This window comes from Apodemus sylvaticus, chromosome 8 (genome assembly GCF_947179515.1).
Source record: "Apodemus sylvaticus chromosome 8, mApoSyl1.1, whole genome shotgun sequence".
NCBI lineage: Eukaryota > Metazoa > Chordata > Mammalia > Rodentia > Muridae > Apodemus > Apodemus sylvaticus.
This window is the reverse complement of record NC_067479.1, coordinates 8,336,077-8,343,672: the sequence shown is the minus strand read 5'-3', so window position 1 is coordinate 8,343,672 and position 7,596 is coordinate 8,336,077. Positions and strand designations below refer to the sequence as shown.

General features: G+C 36.7%; 1 pseudogene; it reads right to left on the bottom strand.

Moving 5' to 3' along the window:
* Positions 1-1,767: 1,767 nt before the first annotated feature.
* On the bottom strand, positions 1,768-1,906 carry LOC127691762 (uncharacterized; annotated as a pseudogene).
* Positions 1,907-7,596: the final 5,690 nt, after the last annotated feature.

Sequence of the window (7,596 nt, the reverse complement as noted above, 5' to 3'; positions counted from 1 at the left end):
TAGAATACAGAAGAGGATGTGATTCCTAAGGACTTCCAAAGGTTCATCCAAGGTTTCTCTTAGTTATTTTTCCTTTGCCTGCTGCACAGGAGCTTCATCTGCTCAGATAGTCATTTTAGTTCGTGTATTATACAAATAGAAACTGTGTACTTCTAATGTGTCATATACTGGGCAAGAATTCAACAGTACAAAGAATAAAACGTACTGTCTTCAAAGAGCTGGTAGTGGTGGTAGATAAACACACAGAGCCATTAAACAGGAAACACAATGATTGCAAGTTCCCAGCAGGGTATATTGATGCATTTCTCTCTTCAGGACCTCTGTTCTTAACCAAACCCAACCTGGACACAGAGGCAAGACAATCAGGTATTAAAGACCAACCTATGTTCCAAAGTAAGTTAAGTAACCAGTGAGCAAAAGTGTGAGAGGCAGAAGTCTCATGAGTATTCAGTGTTGGTGAAGCCAAACATGAAGGCGGAGTCTGAGGGAGATACAGGAGACTTAAGTCCGTGGTATGACTTGTAGAGTAAGCCTGGTGGCAGGGAGGGGGGAGGGAACAGCAGGAAAAAGTTTAGTCTCTATCCAATAGGTAATAAAGGTAGCCCAAAATGTTTAAAGAGACTGAAAGACTGACAGAATTACATTTCTATTTTACATCAATCAAATCATTCAGTGACAGACTGATCTGAAAGAAATGAGACAAAAGTTAGAAAAAGTGGTTAATAGATAGTCTCAGTGGTCAAGATTCAAGATGCTGAGGATTCCATCTTAAATAATTTGTAGATGGAGAGAGGATGATTTTAAAAAAAACATTTAGGCCAAGATGGTACTCTGAGCCATTATCACTTGGAGCTGGAATGAAGGTATGAGCAGGATACAAGAATAAACTGCTTAATAGACTCTCCAAGAGACACTGCTGTCAATCAAAGTGCCAGCTATCTGCACTGAGTATAATTGTCCTTCTCTGTGGACCTGTCAGAGGTTTGTCAGTATGTATGAATATTGTTCATATATGTGTGCAAATATCTCCCAACATTTCCTAGATGGTGAATTTGAGGTAACACAGTGTTTTCAGTGGTTCCTCGTGCTCTTCGGCTTCTGAGCCAGCAGTAGTCAATTATGCCCAATTGAGGATCCCCTGTGTGCAAGCATTAAGAATAGAAGTAGTAACTGAGCATATGCCATGTTGATTTGTGTGTCTATATGGCTGTGTCCATCTTCCTGCGCCCCCTTCCACTATTCTATTTACTTCATGTTAACATATGTGCATAAAGAGAGACCTGACTGAATTTGCTACCAGATCAGCAAATGGCCAATCCTGCAGACAGCTACTTCATTGTAACAAAAAGTAAATGAAAACAGTTCACATGAAACAGACCTATAGAGATAAGCACAGATATTAAATGTACAAGAACCTCCTTATCCATGCCAAAGGTTCATTTTTTCCACTAAATGAAAGACGAGAGAGTTTGATATTTTCTTCAACATGAGTTGCCTGTAGGAGACTATTTTCTTCTATATGCTCCATACTCTCCAGTGCATTGCTGATCCTTTAATATACTGTGAACAATGTTAATAAAAGCCATATTTCATGGCTATAAAATATACTTACAAGGGGTTTCAAATGATGAATTAGGGATGGTTCTTCCAATATAAAATGTCTGTAACCTTTTAAAAATATCATTAACAAAGTATAGACTAACAGTCTCAGACAAAAGCAATAAAACATTCTTAATGCAGAAAGATGACATAAATTGAGTCAAGTAATTAGAGTCCAATCAATAAAGCTGTAAGAAAGAGTAACCTGAACATGGAGAGGAACTTCTAATACTTGTTTCGAAAATAGAAAACTCCTTTCAACATAGATTCTCCACACTTGATCTTAGCCAAAAGGCCAAGAAGCCATTCAACACAGATTCTAAAAACCACTCTGTGTCGTGCCAAATTCAAATACAGCCACGGGGAAAGTGAGACTAGCAACACAAACCCAGAGCAAACACAACAAACTCGAAGGCAACAAAGCCACAACTAAGAAAATGGTTTCTGTAATAGACTTGCAGACAGAATCTTAAGAGGAAAATTATCGTGCTATCTTGCAAATTAAGTAAACATGGCTACTTGTGCGGCACTAAAACTCATCATACACACAGCATGCCTCTCGTTTGTATCTTGATGATTGCTGAGCTTTTGTAAACAAGTGTGCCAGGAAGTGCATGTTGAGAAGGATGTACTCATCTTGTAGAGCTAACCAAGAAAACATGTGGCTAATGAAAATAACATTGCAAAGAGACCAGTTCATTTCCCCATCGATATGGTGATGGGCTGTGTTTATAGCATTTCAAGTCTTTCTTTAGCATCACCATATAAACATGCAACCCTTGCTACAGTGTTCTGCTTCTCACCTGTTAAGAGCTTTATTAACACTGTGAAGAAGCTGTCTCCTGATTAAATGATCTACAAAAGCCAAAATAACACTAATTTGGTTTAATAATGTAAATAATAATAATAATAATTCCCATCCATGATTTAACTTAATGAGAAAATGTGACTCGTGGCCCATGCAAAACAGAAGACATTTTTACCATGATCTTCTTCTTTGGTCTTTATCTGGTGTGTGTGTGTGTGTGTGTGTGTGTGTGTGTGTGTGTGTGTGTGTGTGTGTGTATGCATTTGAACTTAGTGGATTTGATCTTAGTATCTTAGTTTTCATCTATTTTCAACCAATGTTTGCATTTTGGCTAGAGAATGTAGACATTGCAAGGAAGAATGGTCTTTAGTCAGCAGAAAGAATTATTACAACTTATTTAACAAAACTTAGTACTAATTTACATGGAAGAATCTTATTGTCTAGATCTCTTCAGTATATGAACTTAGTAATCTTTGTGACTACCACTATTCTTATACATAGTAATTTAATAATTACTTTTTTCTCTGAATAGTTGTAGTCATTCATTCTTATACTTTTTTGTTGCCCCCAAAGAAAACATGAGGCAGAACAGTGTGCTTTATATGGTAATTATTATACTTACCCCTGGGTTCCTGTGTCCCCTCTGACTAAGTTATGGCTACTTTAGGATTGTTAAGCCAGCATGAGGCCACTGCGCTGGAAGCAGCATGTCCCTACAAAGGGTCTGCTGAGAGTACTCCTAGAGGGGAAAATAGCAATTAACAGAGAAAATACAAATAGATAAAGAGCATTGACTAAATGTCTTGAACCATAAAGATCATTTCAGGATATCTGTAGTATTGAAGACAACAAAATGACGTTTGGCTTACAAGTGTTTTCCTGGATATAAAGTCTTCAATTCTTTTTGTATATTTGCTTGTTTGTTTGTTTGTTTGTTTGTTTTTTCAAGACAGGGTTTCTCTGTATAGCCCTGGCTGTCTTGGAACTCACTCAGTAGACCAAGCTGGCCTTGAACTCAGAAATCTGCCTGCCTCTGCCTCCCAAGTGCTGGGATTAAAGGTGTGAGGCACCACTGCCTGGCTGCCTTCAATTCTTAAAATCTAATGTTGATTCTGTTTTGCATTCCAAACTCTGTAATATGTACCTCTTTATTCACAATCCTTACCTAGCCCTTTATCCCCTATACAACTATTCTCTAAATCATACCAACTTGCTTTTTTGTGCCCAGCATGCATGCCAACTAAAGAGTTTATACATGTGTTCTAGAATGTTCTTTCCCATGTTCCTTTTCTCCATTTTCATTTTCATTTGCACTTTCAATAGCATTGACTGACCTTGCTTACGGGTATACCTTTTGCTTTTTTGCTGTGCAATCATTGTCAATCTTTAATTGAATTGTTTCAAATCTTATAAATGAATGTGGTAGATTATTATAGCAATTAAAAGCCTACTCTACTTTACTGTGTATGTTCATTCTCCTTTTCAATGTAGCTGCACAGGGAGTCCTACCAAGAAATAGATGCTATTTTCCCAACCTTCAATTCCTGTTGACCTTTGGTCCATAAAATTCACTCAAAATGAGGTTAGTCCCATTTTGGTTCTAGGCTTTAAAGATCTTGTATTCTCTGTGTAGTTTTCCTAATTCTTTCTATGTATAGCTGTAAAAGTCCTTTGAAAGGATTGCTTGTTCATCTCACTTTTGTTATCATTTGCTACAGCCATGTGCAAAATTCAATCCCAAACAGTCAAGCTACCTATCTTCTTTGCATTTGGCTCACTGCAATACCTAAGAGATCTCAGGCAAGACAAATCCAATCTGGCCCAGATCTTCTGAAATGTTCAGCTGACCTCCAAACTTGTCATAATCCTGTTAATAATAAATATGATGAAATATCCAATTTGACCTTTTATACTTACCTACCATCCATGAGACCAGTGGTACAATAGCTTGGAGCCAAGCTGAACAGTCAGAACATCTCACAAGGCCCCTCTCTCATCCAGAATATGGTGTTTGTATTCTTCTGTCAAGACACTAATTTTCTTCACATTCTACTGAGCTGCTTATTTTGTTCTAATATTCACCATTTTCCATTCCTTTCTTCATTTCAAAGTGCTGACTTTGAGGTTTCCTAGAAAGTCTCCCACACCCACAAAGCCAGTTCTAATTCCCACAATCTCCAACCATTGTTTTATCTGAATTGCTCCAAACTTTTTGCCTCAATAAAGGCATGGGACTCACAAATTCCTTTCCAGGGCAACTGTTGATCTACCTTTCCAACTTTTAGTATCTGGTAAACCTTTTTCTCTTCCTTTATGAATGACTTCTGTTATATACATTGTTTCTGAAATACCAGTAAGTTGTCATCTCTTGTGAACCTCTCCAATAACTGGGCTTTTATAAGGTAAAAAAAAAGAAATATCAGATTCTTCTAGATGAAAAGTTCTATAGTGAACATAATATTGCCACTTTATTTGTCTTTAAATATTCATTTCATTTGCCTATTCACTCAATTGTGCCTTTAAGCTGTGGAAATCACATTTATTCTCAGTCTTGTATTTTTCAACATCTTTCAGTGTTCATGTGGTGTTGCTGATTGTATTTTTCAAAGATGGAATAATAATATTTTCCAGACTGCATATCCTTTTCTTAATGTGACTTTTCTGTTTCTTCCTCAAAAGATGATATCCATTTCCTTTCCCTTAAGGTTAAATGAAACTTTGACTATCTTAATGCATAAAATGTATTGGAATGAGTGCTGGGTTATCTCTTCAGATGGACTGCAGAGTGCAACTACAGAACAGAAAAATGGTATGAACTGTCATAGTAACCAAAGGAAGTACAATAGGGAATCCAAAAAAGTCAACAGTAGTTTTTTTTTTTTCTTTTAGTTTCTTTTCAGCTATGCTTACCGATTTATGTTTGTGGGTGAAGCACAGGCCATCATACACATACAGAGGTCAGAGGGCAGGTGTCAGAATTCAGTTCTCACTTTCTATCATACATCAAGTATATCATGGGAAAGAAACATGGAGAGCTGAATTGAATTGAGAGAGTTGCTATAAGGACACCTCAGGCCCCCAGTGCTCATAGTTTCTCATTCATGAAATCTTGGATGCTATCTGAAGAACTTTACTCCTGACTCATGTTGATGCTGAAGACACTGCCCAAGTCCTATACTTTTAGGAATACTTATGAAAGGAAGCATGAATTGACACAAGAACCTACTTGGAAAAGCTAATGACTAAAATACAAGCCTAGATCTGTATTTCTTTAGTACTATAGAAAACTAGTAATAAATCATCATCAACAACAAAAAATGTTAAGTAGAATCCAGGAATGTTTGTCAGTAGCTCCTACTCTGTGAGTAAGCTTGCACTACCAAATCCAACTAAAATTGGCATTTCAATTGGGCACATACCTAAATCCCCTTGAGATTATCATAATTTCAAATAAGAATAGGACTTGAATCAAAAAAGGGTAATTTCAACAACTCATAAAGTTAGAAATCAATGCACGAAATAACCAGGTCATTACAAATGCAAACGCGTGTGATTTTGTATTTGTTTCTAAATCATAATGTATTGCAATTACCTTTGGGTATTAGTGATTTAAAGTATTGTGGCCTCAGCTTCAAGAATAATAGCCTAAGTTCTCATTGATAAGCAGAAGCTAAGCCCAAATTGCATTTTCAATTATGGGGCAAAGCCATTGACATGAAACACGCTGGCAGTCTGCAACACAGGTCTTCTACACAGTTCCAGGGAAGAGCAAAGGGGTGTGTTGTGACAGGACCAAAAATTATTTTTCTCTTTTGTGTATCAGATGAAATTATTTTTCCAGTAAGGGGAGAGTATCACAAGTGTCCTCTGTTGAAATGAAATGGTGTTTTTTAAATAGCAGGCGCTTTCCCACAGTAGAAAGATCCCCATGGCAGCTTTTCTAGTCATTATTCTCTATGCAAAGTACCAATAAGGATTTAAAAAAATAAAATAAAATGGAACAAAATAAAAAAACCTGGGAACATCTTTGTATGTCTTTCATAGATTCCCTTTTCTTATTTCCACTGGCTATCAACAATGAGACATTTTTGCATTTCCCATTTTCCTATTGAATCTAAATGAATACAATTAGTTGCATATACAATGGCAATACATAGACACCAATCATATACATATATATATATATATATATATATATATAATTTTTAGTTGCATAAATCAAAAAAAATCCGAAGTGTCTATAACCCTACAAGGAACATGGATTGCACAAAAGTGTCAGATCGTTAAATATGTGAATTATCTGAAATATGTAATATCATAGACAGTATGAATCCCAGTAATTTGTATCTGTGCATTGGTTCTATGAGGTCCATGAGTCAAATATTATTACGGACATACCCCACTAAATAGAGCTAAAACTCATGAATTTTTATATGTTATTTTTGATTTGCTTGGTCAAAAAAAAAAACCTGTTTTGTTTGAGCTGACACAATAGTAATGCAGAAGGTTAACTAGAATTGTTGGGTTAAGCCCAATTCTATTCAATAGAAGCATGTTCAGCATAACCTGCTAAGAGTACTGGGGAGTCTTGCACAAGAGTTATGGGAAGGATTAAAGAACCTGGAGAGGATTGGCATTCCACAAGAAGACCAACAGAGTCAACTAACCTGGACACTTGGGGTCTCCCAGAGACCGAAACACCAGCCAGAGCATGCAAGGTCTGGACCTAGGCCCCCACACATGTAAGCAGATACCCACATGTTTTTTGTGTGGGTTTCCAACAACTGTAGTAGGGAATTATCCTATCCCTTAACTAGGCTACCTTGTTTAGAGTCAGCAGGAATGGATTTGCCTGGTCCTGTAGTTACCTGAGGTGCCAAAGTGGACTGGTACCTGAAGGTGACCTTCTCTTCTCAGAGGTGAGAGGGAGGGGAGGAGGGACAATGTGGGGAGAGAAGAAAGGGGGCCACAAACAGTATGTAAATTGAATGAATGAATGAATGAATGAATGAGAAAATAAATAGGGTAAAACATGGTATTTTTTTTCTTTCAAAACCTTAGACTTTCATGAAAATAAGAAAATTGTTGTAATCTACTTGATGAATATCATTTTAGTTACATGTAATGAGAAACTGACATAGAAAAGAGGGTTAGATTAGTTGATTTGGTAGACAAAATTTTTGCAATGG